At 57.7% G+C, this 12,617-nt stretch overlaps 1 protein-coding gene across 2 annotated transcripts in view; it reads right to left on the reverse strand.

Moving 5' to 3' along the window:
* Nucleotides 1-12,617, reverse strand: part of LOC119970046 (ADAMTS-like protein 1) — a 343,924-nt gene that overhangs the window by 135,283 nt on the left and 196,024 nt on the right. The gene's annotated exons all lie outside the window — the stretch shown is intronic.

The raw sequence follows: 12,617 nt of genomic DNA on the forward strand, positions 1-12,617 counted from the left end.
TTATACCATTATTCAGAAAAATTGGATTTCTTAAGAATAGCCCACACACAGCACTAATACCAAAATAAATCCAGTGGCACATTATCAGGCCCTGGGGATGAATCGACCTTCAATTCCATAAAGTTCCCCAACACTGGTTGGAATTCTCCGACCCCCCCATCGGGTCGGAGAATCGGCGCCGCACGAATCGCGCCACGCCACCCCGACGCCGGGATCCAATTCTCCGCAATGTGGAGAATCGGCGCTGGCGTGGTCGGCACGGTGCCGGTCGGGGTATGTGCCGACTCTCCGGCCCGGACCGGCACGGGCCAGCACGCCGATTCTCAGGTCCGGATGGGCTGAGAGACCGGCAACAAAAAGCAGAGTCCCACCGCCACTGTTCTAACCTGCTCTGAGCCAGAGGGACCTCGGCATTGAAGGGTCCGGGTGCAGCCTGTGGAGAAGGGAGGGGCGGTTCGACCCCAGGGGGGGCCTCTGTAGTGGTCTGGCCCACGATCGGGGCCCACCGATCAGCGGGTCGGCCGCTCTGCCCCCGGCCTCCTTTCCTCCTCGCTGGCTCCTGTAGCCCTGCACCATTTGCCATCGGGGCCACTGCGGGAAAGAAGGCCACTGTGCATGCGCTAGTTGGTGCCGGCCCAACTGCGCATGCGTGGAACCCGTGGCGCCGGGTTCAGGCCGGGATCGGCAGCTGGAGTGACGGAGGAGTAAAACACTCCCGTTTTTACTCCGGCGCGGCACTTAGCCGCCCGTTGGGAGAATCCCTCCCACTATTTATCTTCTAACGCTGATTTACGTCAGTTCCTCCTTCTCAGTAAATCCTTTGTTTCCCAACATCTCTGGTATGTTATTTGTGTCCTCCTTTGTGAAGACAGAAACAAAATATGTATTTAGTTGCTCAGCTATTTCTTTGTTCCCCATAATAAATTCCCCTGTTTCTGACTGTAAGGGACCTACATTTATCTTCAATCTTTTTTCTTTTCAACTTTTAGTCAGGTTTTTACGTTCCTCATAAGCTTACTCTCGTACTTTTATTTTCTCCTTCTTAATTAATCCCTTTGTCCTCCTTTGCTGTATTCTAAATTGATCCCGATCCTCAGATCTGTTGTCTTTTCCTGACCAATTTGTATGTTTCTTCTTTGGATTTAATGCTATCTCTAATTTCCCTTGTAAGTCATGATTTGGCCATCTTTCCTGTGAGACAGCAATGATCAATTGTTGCAGTTCATCGATGCGCTCCTTGAATGTTTGCCGTTGCCTATCCACCATCATCCCTTTAAGTAACATTTCTCAATCCATCGTAGCCAACTCACGCGTCCTATCATCGCAGCTTCCTTTATTTAGATTCAGGATCCTAGCCTCAGAATCAATTACATCACTCTCCATCTTGATGAAGAATCTGATGATATAATGGTCACTCATCTTCAAAGGGCCTTGCACAACTAAATTTCCAATGATTCCGTTTTCCTTACACAGTACCCAGTCTAGAATGGTCTGTTCTCTAGTTGGTTCTTCAATGTATAGATCCATAAAACCATCCGGTATACACTCCAGGAATTCCTCCTCTAGGGTTTTGTGGCTAATTTGATTTGTCCTATCTATATGCAGATTAAAATCACCCATAATTACAGATGTTCCTTTCTGACATGCGTCTCTAGTTTCCTGTTTCCAACACTATCACTGCAATTTGGGGGTTCTATATACAACCCCCACTAACATTATTTACCTCTTGGTGTTTCTGAGCTCGACCCATACAGATTCCACATTGTCAGAGCTAATATTCTTCCTCATGATTACGTTAATCTCCTCTTTAACCAGCAATGCAGCCCGACCACCTTTTCCTTTTAGTCTGTCCTAAATACTGAATACCTCTGAATGTTCAGTTCCCTTCCCTGGTCACTCTACAACCATGTCTCTGTAATCCCGACTATATCATACCCATTTACATCTATTTGTGAAACGTAATTCATCCACTTTATTGTGAATGCTCCGTGTGTTCAGGCACAAAGCCTTAAGGCTTGTTAACATTTGTTATCCCACTCCCAATATATTTCACTGACACCTTGTTTGAATCTGGCCCTTGGTTTCTCTGCCTATCACTTTTCTTATTCCCCTTATTGTCTTCTGTGTTTATCCTTGTTTCCTTCTCCTCAGACTCCTTGCAGAGGTTCCCATCCCCCTGCCATTTTAGTTTGAAACCTTCCCCAACCTCTCTAGCATCAGTTCCAGTCCTGCCGAGCTGTAACCCATCCAGTTTGGACAGGTCCCACCTCTCCCAGAACCGGTCCCAATGCCCCAGGAATCTGAAACCCTCCCCCCCCGCGCCATCTCTTCAACCATGTGTTCGTCCCATTTCTCCTGCTATTTCTATTCTTGACTATTCTTGACCCTTAAACCTATGTCATTGGCAATCATGTGCACCGCGCCCTCTGCCCGCATCAGCCCCGCCCCCTCTGCCCGGGTCAGCCCCGCCCCCTCTGCCCGGGTCAGCCCCGCCCCCTCTGCCCGCGTCAGCCCCGCGCCCTCTGCCCGGGTCAGCCCCGCGTCAGCCCCGCGTCCTCTGCCCGGGTCAGCCCCGCCCCCTCTGCCCAGGTCAGCCCCGCCCCCTCTGCCCGCGTCAGCCCCGCGCCCTCTGCCCCGGTCAGCCCCGCCCCCTCTGCCTGCGTCAGCCCCGCCCCATCTGCCCGGGTCAGCCCCGCCCCCTGCCCGCGTCAGCCCCGCGCCCTCTGCCCGCGTCAGCCCCGCCCCCTCTGTCCGGGTCAGCCCCGCCCCCTCTGCCTGAGTCAGCCCCGCCCCCTCTGCCCACATCAGCCCCGCCCCCTCTGCCTGCGTCAGCCCCGCGCCCTCTGCCCGGGGTCAGCCCCCGCCCACTCTGGCCCGGGTCAGCCCCGCGTCAGCCCCGCCCCCTCTGCCCGCGTCAGCCCCGCCCCCTCTGCCCGCGTCAGCCCCGCCCCCTCTGCCCGTGTCAGCCCCGCCCCCTCTGCCCGGGTCAGCCCCGCGTCAGCCCCGCCCCCTCTGCCTGCGTCAGCCCCACGTCAGCCCCGCGCCCTCTGCCCGCGTCAGCCCCGCCCCCTCTGCCTGCGTCAGCCCCACGTCAGCCCCGCGCCCTCTGCCCGCGTCAGCCCCACGTCAGCCCCGCCCCCTCTGCCCGGGTCAGCCCCGCCCCCTCTGCCCGGGTCAGCCCCGCCCCTCTGCCTGCGTCAGCCCCGCCCCCTCTGCCCGGGTCAGCCCCGCCCCCTCTGCCCACGTCAGCCCCGCGCCCTCTGCCCGGGTCAGCCCCGCCCCCTCTGCCCGGGTCAGCCCCCGCGCCCTCTGCCCGGGTCAGCCCCGCCCCCTCTGCCTGCGTCAGCCCCGCCCCTCTGCCCGGGTCAGCCCCACGTCAGCCCCGCCCCCTCTGCCCGGGTCAGCCCCGCGTCAGCCCCGCCCCCTCTGCCCGGGTCAGCCCCGCCCCCTCTGCCCGGGTCAGCCCCACCCCCTCTGCCCGGGTCAGCCCCGCCCCCTCTGCCCGGGTCAGCCCCGCTCCCTCTGCCCGGGTCAGCCCCGCCCCCTCTGCCCGGGTCAGCCCCGCGTCAGCCCCGCCCCCTCTGCCCGGGTCAGCCCCGCCCCCTCTGCCCACGTCAGCCCCGCCCCCTCTGCCCGGGTCAGCCCCGCGTCAGCCCCGCCCCCTCTGCCCGGGTCAGCCCCGCCCCCTCTGCCCACGTCAGCCCCGCGCCCTCTGCCCGGGTCAGCCCCGCCCCCTCTGCCCGGGTCAGCCCCGCGTCAGCCCCGCCCCCTCTGCCCGGGTCAGCCCCGCCCCCTCTGCCCACGTCAGCCCCGCGCCCTCTGCCCGGGTCAGCCCCGCCCCCTCTGCCCGGGTCAGCCCCGCGCCCTCTGCCCGGGTCAGCCCCGCCCCCTCTGCCCGGGTCAGCCCCGCTCCCTCTGCCCGGGTCAGCCCCGCGCCCTGGTGGACATTTTCCAGTCACACCAGCAACAGGAATTGTCACGCGTGGAGCCAGAACATTTGAATAATGTCAATGGCTTCACATTCTCTGGAGTAGAGAATTTAAGTTTTACATCCTGAGTGAGGAATCGTCTCCTCATTTCATCCCGGAATACGTAACTCCTGTACCTCGGACTATTCCTGGGTCTCCAGTCAGTGGGAAACAGACTCACAATATCTACTCGGACAAGCCTCAAAAAAATCATAGAAAGATGGAAAATAGGATCAGGAGGAGACCATTCAGCCCCTTTAGCCTGCTCCGTCTTTCGTTATGAGCATGACTGATCCTCTATGTCATTCTCCAACACACGTCCATTACCCTTCACAGCTTTAGAGCTGAGAAATTTATTTGTTTCCTTAAATATATTCAGTGACTTTCTCTCCACAGTCTCTGTGGTGGAGAATTCCACAAGTTCACCACCCTCAGAAGACGTTTCTTCTCATCTCAGTCCAAAATGGCCGACCTTGTATCCTGAGACCGGGACCCCTTGTTCTAGACCCCTCCCCAGCCAGAGGAACAACATCTACCAGCCTTGTCAGAATTTTATTAGTTTCAATGAGATTCTTATTCTTCCAACCTCCAATGAATACTGGACCAGTTGACCCAATCTCTCCTCATACGTTAATCCTGCCGTTCCAGGAATCAGTCTGGTGAAACTTTGCTGCACTCCCTCTGTGGCAAGGATAAGGAGACCAAAACAGCTCACAATACTCCAGGTGCGGTCTCACCAAGGCCCTGTACAGCTGGAGTAAGACATCCTTGTCCCTGTACTCCAAACCTTTTGCAATGAAGACCAACGTTCTATTTGCCTTCCTTGCTGCTTGCTATAACTGCGTGTTTACTTTCAGTGACTGGTGTGCAAGGACACCCAGGTAGGGCCCTTTGTACATCAACCTTTCCACAATGACTAATGTCTGTGGACACGGTGCTTGAACCTCTGATTCACGCGTTCCACCATCACCTCAGCTCTTTGATGATCCAGCACCACATTTAAAGGCCATCCCAGTGCACAGCAAGAGCACCAGGAAATGATCGTCACCTAGGTGCATCCCTGGAACCAATGTGGTACCACCCACTCCCCCTTGCCTATGGAGCTGCACCATTGGCAGAGTGTTTAGCACTGCTGCCTCACAGCACTAGGGTCAATTCCCGGCTTTGGGTCACTGTCTATGTGGAGTCTGCACGTTCTCCCCGTGTCTGCGTGGGTTTCCTCCGGATGCTTCAGTTTCCTCCCACAGTCCAAAGATGTGCAGGTCAGGTGAATTGGCCATGATAAATTGCCCCTTAGTGTCCAAAAGGGTTACTGGGATAGAGTGGAGACGTGGGCTTAAGTAGGGTGGTTTTTCGAAGGGCCATTGCTGAATCTATGGGCTGAATGGCCTCCTTCTGCTCTATAAATTCTAAGATTCTATGACAGCTCATCTCCAAGCTCCACTCGGAGCGGATAATCCGAGCCAGTTTTTGCGATTGAGGTGGTCATGGTGCCTGAAGAACATTTTTTACCTTCATGTTAACTCAGTGTTTCAGTTAGTTGCCTCTTCTCTCCCTTTCCCAAGCCCACCAGATCAAATGTCCTGTAAGAACGTCCCCGTTCCTTATTCTTGAAATCGCACCTTCTCCAGTGTCTTCCCTATCTCTGAGCTCATCTCGTCTATAAGACCCACATCCTGTTCTCTTGAAACTATTTCTCTAAATTCCTGACCCCCAGATTTTCCATAGCCCCATGTAAATGTTCCACAACTCCTTTACCGATACATTGATGACTATTTTGGTGCCACATCATGCTCTCATCCGGACCTGGAAAAATTCATCAACTTTGCTTCCAGTTTCCACCCCTCAATCACTTTCACAAGGTCCATCTCAGACACTTCCCTTTTCTTCCTTGATCTTTCTGTCTCCATTTCCAGCAATAGACTATCCACTAATATCCACTACAAGCCCACTGACTCCCACAGCTATCTGGATTACAGCTCTTCACACCCTACACCCTGTAAGGACTCCATCCCTTTCTCTCAACTCCTTCGCCTCCGTCACACTTGTTCCGATGATGCCACTTTCCAAAATGGTGCTTCAAAAATGTGTTCCTTCTTCCTCGACCGTGATTTCCCACCTACAGTTGTGGACAGGGCCCTCAACAGTGTGGGGTCCATCTCCCGCGCCACTACCCTCGCCCCCTTCCCTCCCTCCCAGAACAAGGATTGAGTCCCCTCGTTCTCACATTTCATCCCACCAGCCTCCGTATGCAAAGCATAATCCTCCGCCATTTTCGCCAACTCCAGCGTGATGCCACCACCAAACACATCTTCCCTTCACTCCCTCTGTCAGCATTCCGCAGAGACCGTTCCCTCCGAGATAATCTAGTCCACTCCTCCACCATACCCAGTACCTATCCCATCACCCATGGCACCTTCCCATGCAATCACAGAAGGTGTAACACCTGCCCCTTTACCTCTTCCATGCTTAACATTCCAGGCCCAAAACACTCATTCCAGGTTAAGCAGCGTTTCACTTGCATCTCCTCCAATTTGATCTACTGCATTCGCTGCTCTCTCTGTGGTCTCCTCTATATCGGAGAGACCAAACGCAGACTGGGTGATCGCTTTGCTGAGCATCTTCGGTCTGTGTGCATTCAGGATCCTGACCCTGTTGCTTGCCATTTTAACAAAAGACCCTGCTCCCATGCCCACATGTCTGTTCTTGGCCTGCTGCAATGTTCCAGCGAAGCTCAACACAAACTGGAGGAACAACATCTCATCTTCCGGTTAGAAACGCTACAGCCTTCCGGCCTGAACATCAAATTCAACAACTTCAGATGATCAGCCCCACCTCGACCCATTTGTTTTCATTTCATTTTAACTGTCTTTTACCAACCCCCCCAGCACCAACCCCCCCCCAGCACCAACCCCCCCAGCACCAACCCCCCCAGCACCAACCCCCCCAGCACCAACCCCCCCAGCACCAACCCCCCCAGCACCAAACCCCCCAGCGCCAACCCCCCCAGCGCCAACCCCCCAGCGCCAACCCCCCAGCACCAACCCCCCCAGCACCAACCCCCCCAGCACCAACCCCCCCAGCACCAACCCCCCCAGCATGAACCCCACCAGCTCCAACCCCCCCAGCACCAACCCCCCCCAGCACCAACCCCCCCATCTCCAATCCCCCCAGCACCAACCCCCCCAGCACCAACCACACCAGCATTAACCCCCCCAGCACCAACCCACCAGGGCCAAACCCCCCCATCACCAACCCCCCCCAGCATGAACCCCACCAGCACCAACACCCCCCCCAGCACCAACCCCCCCAGCACCAACCTCACCAGCACCAACCCCCCCAGCACCAACCCCCCCAGCACCAACCCCACCAGCTCCAACCCCCCCAGCTCCAACCCCCCCCAGCTCCAACCCCCCCAGCTCCAACCCCCCCAGCATGAACCCCCCCAGCTCCAACCCCCTCAGCACCAACCCCGCCAGCACCAACCCCACCAGCGTCAACCCCCCCCAGCACCAACCCCCCCAGCACCAACCCCGCCAGCACCAACCCCACCAGCGTCAACCCCCCCAGCACCAACCTCCCCAGCACCAACCCCCACCAGCACCAACCCCCCAGCTCCAACCCCACCAGCTCCAACCCCCCCAGCTCCAACCCCCCCCAGCTCCAACCCCCCCCAGCACCAACCCCGCCCCCAGCACCAACACCCCCAACACCAACCCCCCCAGCATGAACCCCACCAGCACCAACCTCCCCAGCACCAACCCCCCCAACACCAACCCCCCCAGCACCAACCCCCCCAGAACCAACCCCGCCAGCACCAACCCCCCCCAGCACCAACCCCCCCAACACCAACCCCCCCAGCACCAACCCCGCCAGCACCAACCCCCCCCAGCACCAACCCCGCCAGCACCAACCCCCCCTGCACCAACCCCCCCAACACCAACCCCCCAGCACCAACCCCGCCAGCACCAACCCCCCCAGCACCAACCCCGCCAGCACCAACCCCGCCAGCACCAACCCCCCCAGCACCAACCCCCCCAGCACCAACCCCGCCAGCACCAACCCCCACCAGCTCCAACCCCCACCAGCTCCAACCCCCACAGCACCAATCCCGCCAACACCAACCCCGCCAGCACCAACCCCCCCAGCACCAACCCCGCCAGCACCAACCCCCACCAGCACCAACCCCCCAGCTCCAACCCCACCAGCTCCAATCCCCCCAGCTCCAACCCCCCCCAGCTCCAACCCCCCCAGCACCAACCCCGCCAGCATGAACCCCACCAGCTCCAACCCCCCCAGCACCAACACCACCACCCAGCACCAACACCCCCCCAGCACCAACACCAACCCCGCCAGCACCAACCCCGCCAACACCAACCCCGCCAGCACCAACCCCGCCAGCACCAACCCCCCCCCAGCACCAACCTCCCCAGCACCAACCCCCCCCAGCGCCAACCCCCCCAGCACCAACCCCACCAGCACCAACCCCCCCAGCTCCAACTCCCCCCAGCACCAACCCCCCCAGCACCAACCCCCCCAGCGCCAACCCCCCCAGCGCCAACCCCCCCAGCATGAACCCCCCCAGCACCAACCCCACCAGCTCCAACCCCCCCCAGCACCAACCCCCCCCAGCACCAACCCCCCCAGCACCAACCCCCCCAGCACCAACCCCACCAGGACCCCAGTTCATGTGCAGCCGAGACCTTCATTGATGCTTTTGTTACATCCAAAATTGATTATTCCAATGTCTGGCCATCCACATTCTACCCTCCATAAACTGGAGGTCATCCAAAACTCCATTACCTGTGTCATTACAACTTGGGCTTCATGCCCACGCTCCCGGGGTGCAAGGGCTCCACCTTGGCTCCGTTACACCACCCTCCCACCCCAGGCTACATCCACACATATCGGCAGCCTATTCCTCTGCGTTGCTAACGGTGCTAAGGATTCTGGTCTTAAGGAGCTAGATCGCTGCGCGGGACGATCCATGTGCGGGACGATCCAGGGGCTGCGTTTCCCATTCCCTCCTCCTCCCCTGCACTGCCCCACCGCCCGTCCCGGGTCAAGCTGGTGAATTGTTCCGGCAGAGGTGGCGAACTTCTGTGGCCGGCTCACTTTGATCCGGAGAGGGAAGCTGACAGCACCCGGCTGTTTCGAGTAAGTTGGGGTCTATAAGCCCCCCCCCCCCCGCCGTATATCGCGAACCGCGGTATTGCGGAGCGCGGTATAACGGGGGACTACTGTACCAAAACCAAATCCTGTTTCCCCTATCACCTCTTTGCTCACAATTCAACATCTGTTCCTGGTTAAGAAATTCCTTGATTTTAAAACTCTTATCACAATCCCAGGGAAAACACCCCAGGGGTGGATTCTCTGTTTGAGAATAAGTTCTGGCATTGGGAGTGTTCCCTGGTCCCGATGGGGGTGCCAGTCCGGAGCCATTTAGGACAGGCTAATGGGCCAGCACTCCTGTCACGTGGAACTAATGCGATCCAACTCACTGCAGCGTGGAATTCGCTGGGGTCGGGATTGGCGCTGGAGAGCTTCACAAGCTGAAGCTGCATCTACGCACTCCACTCCCCACTCTCATTCCAGCCAAGAAGACGGCTCCAAGAATAGCAGCCCCAAGGTTTGCAGACGCAGAGCTGGACACCATGTTGGATGCCATGGAAGAAAGGTGGGACACCCTGTTCCCCAGAGTGGGAAGGAGACTGGCCCCAGCTGAGATAAACTGGGCCTGGGCAGAGATGGCAGAGGTGGTGAGCGCCATAGACCTCACAGCGGGGACCAGCCAACAGTGCCAAAAGAAGGTGCAGGACCTGCTCGGGGTGCCTGGGTGAGTCTATGTGCCTATATGCCGCTTGCACACTCCTGTCCCCACCCCTCCGACCCCCGTCCCCAAGCAGCCCCCCCCCATGCAGACAGGTAGCAGTGCAGTGTGAGGATGGACAATTCCCCCCAGGCAGCCAGGGGGAGCCATCACCGCCATGCCCCTGACATCATGCCCGTTCCACATGTGCCCTCCCACCCCGCCCCAGAGGGCGATTGAACCCCACTCGCCGCAGTCTGCTCGCATCCCACCATGCACCACAGGCCAACAGCCATAGCCCCCGCCATGGTCAGGTGCTCTGCACACACAGCCCACCAGTTGTGGACCGTCTGTGCTGCCTGAGTCAGAGTGTGTCTCACTTGGCATTATCTGCCCCCCCCCCAGGAGGAAACGGGCCACAGCCGCCAGGAGCAGGAGAAGACCAGAGTCTGGACCACCACAGAGTAGAGGGTGTTGGGGTTGGAGAGTAGGTGGTCGCCCAGGCGGAGGTTGGCATGGAATAACCAAGTAAGCCCCCAATGAATTGCGATGTCTCTATGTGACCCGAGTCATGTGGCTTCTGGAAAGGGCAGTTCCATTGATGCTGGAGATACAGTCGCAGAGCTGGTGAGCACAGGACGGGCTGTCAGCAACCATCCAGAACCTGTAGGAGGTGGTGCTGGCCACGCGTGACACCCAGATCTACATCAAATAGATGGTGTCCACTGTGGAAGCTTGGGGTTTGAGGGTCATGGCCATGGCTCAAGATGCCCCAGGCGTGGGGCAGACTGTAGACGAGGGTTTTGCCCTCGGAGGCAGCAGGGGATGGGGCCAGAGTTTTGGGGCACCAATTAGCTTTTTCCATTTTGAAAAACCCAAGTTAAAAAACAAAAATATGCTTTCATAGGAAGGGGTTTGTATTGTGTAATTCAGAGATCTTTACCCCCCCCCCCCCCCCCCCCCCCCCCACCCGCAGGTGTACAGGTCGTGGGAAGCTCGACCTAATGGTTGAATCCAAATAACCCCCAACGTGCGGTGAGCAAAGTCATCATCAATTAAATATAAACTAACAAAGGGATCAGTTATTTTTTAAGGTTTTGAATTTAGAATATTATATTTTCATTAAAGCACAGCTTTCCAATAGGAACCGCTGATGTTATCAGATCTGAGGAGGTAACAAAATTAATTGGATGGTTTTCAAAGAGCTAGCACAGGGTGATGGGCCAAATGGTCTCTTCCTGTGCTGTAAAATTCTGTGAAGGCATAAAAAATAAATGTCCTTAAACAGTTAATGGACATAGAATTGTAAATAAGGCTATAACTAAGGCTATTGTAATTACAATCTTCTGATTAGTTTTAAAATTATACTTATGGCACAAATTCATTCCCTTAACAGGACTAGAAAAACGGGACCAAAATATCAAGGTTTTGCTACATTAATCTTTTCCGATTCAGAAATTTCAGCAAATGAATTATTTCTCCTCTCCTTGTAGGTGGACAGGAAAGTGTTAATGAACAATTATCTCCCGTTTTGTTTCAGTCAAAAACAATCCACAAAAAAAAAAACATAATTTAAAAGGTGACGCCACTTTAATCAGACGGCAAAAGATTCTGGACGAAGAACTGAAGATTGATACAGACTCAGTGACAACAAAAATAAACATTTCTCAAACTGTGTGACTGCTCCAAACTGGCGAAAGTCCAGGCCAGCAGAGCACTGATAGAATAATGAGAGGCAGAGCAGGCATGGAGATGACTTGGATCATGTGCTGTTCACACATGTTGCATGAGGAGATTGAGTGCCAGAAGTTACAGATATATCACAAAATCGCACCTCATTGGAACATTCAGCTCGGTTTGCTGCAGCACACTGCAGTCGAACAGCTGTAACTGTTAAGTAATAGCTACACAGAAAACCTGGGTTGATACTTTACTGTAGTGATCTGTTTATCTGATGGTATGTAAAGGGTTAACAACTGTATCAGTGTTAGACAACCAGTAGATGGCAGCAGTAAATTCAGGTATATCGGGTGGGATTCTCTCAGCCCACGCCGGGCCGGGCGCGAATGGCACAATGAAGCCCCGACGCTGGTCCGCCAATTCTCCGCTGAGCGCGGTGCCGGTTGAGCGCCCCCCCCCCCCCCCCCCCGGCGATTCTACACCTGGGATGGGCCGAGTGGCCGCAAAAAAAAATCCGAGTCCCACCGGCACCGTCTACGCGTGTGGTCCTACCCAGTCGGGGGGGGGGGGGGGGGGGGGGGTGGTCCGACCATGGGGGGGGGGGTCCTACCCAGCGGGGGGGGAGATGGAGGGGTCCTACCCAGCGGGGGAGGGGGGGTCCTACCCAGCGGGGGGGTCCTACCCAGCGGGGGGGGGGGGTGGTCCGACCCTGGGGGTGGGGGGGGGGGTGGGGGGGTCCGACCCTGGGGGGGGGTGGAGGGGTCCTACCCAGCGGGACCTCAGCGTGCATCCTTTCGGTGGCGGCCTGGAGGGGGGGGGGTGTAGGGGTCCGACCATGGGAGAGGGGCCTGGGGGGGGGGGGGGGGTGGAGGGGTCCGACCCTGGGGGGGCCTCTGCTGTGGCCTGGAGGGGAGGGGGGGTCCGACCCCGGGGGGGGGAGCCTGGAGGGGGGGTGGAGGGGTCCTACCCAGCGGGACCTCAGCGTGGTCCTACCCAGCGGGGGGGTCCGATCCTGGGGGGGGGGGGGGCCTGGAGAGGGGGGGGCCTGAAGAGGGGGGGGGGTCCGACTCTGGGGGGGGGCCTCTGCTGTGGCCTGGCCCGCAATCGGGGCCTGCCGATCGGCGGGCCAGCCTCTCGGGCTGGGGGCCTCTTTTGCTCCG

This window comes from Scyliorhinus canicula, chromosome 8 (genome assembly GCF_902713615.1).
Source record: "Scyliorhinus canicula chromosome 8, sScyCan1.1, whole genome shotgun sequence".
NCBI classification, from domain to species: domain Eukaryota; kingdom Metazoa; phylum Chordata; class Chondrichthyes; order Carcharhiniformes; family Scyliorhinidae; genus Scyliorhinus; species Scyliorhinus canicula.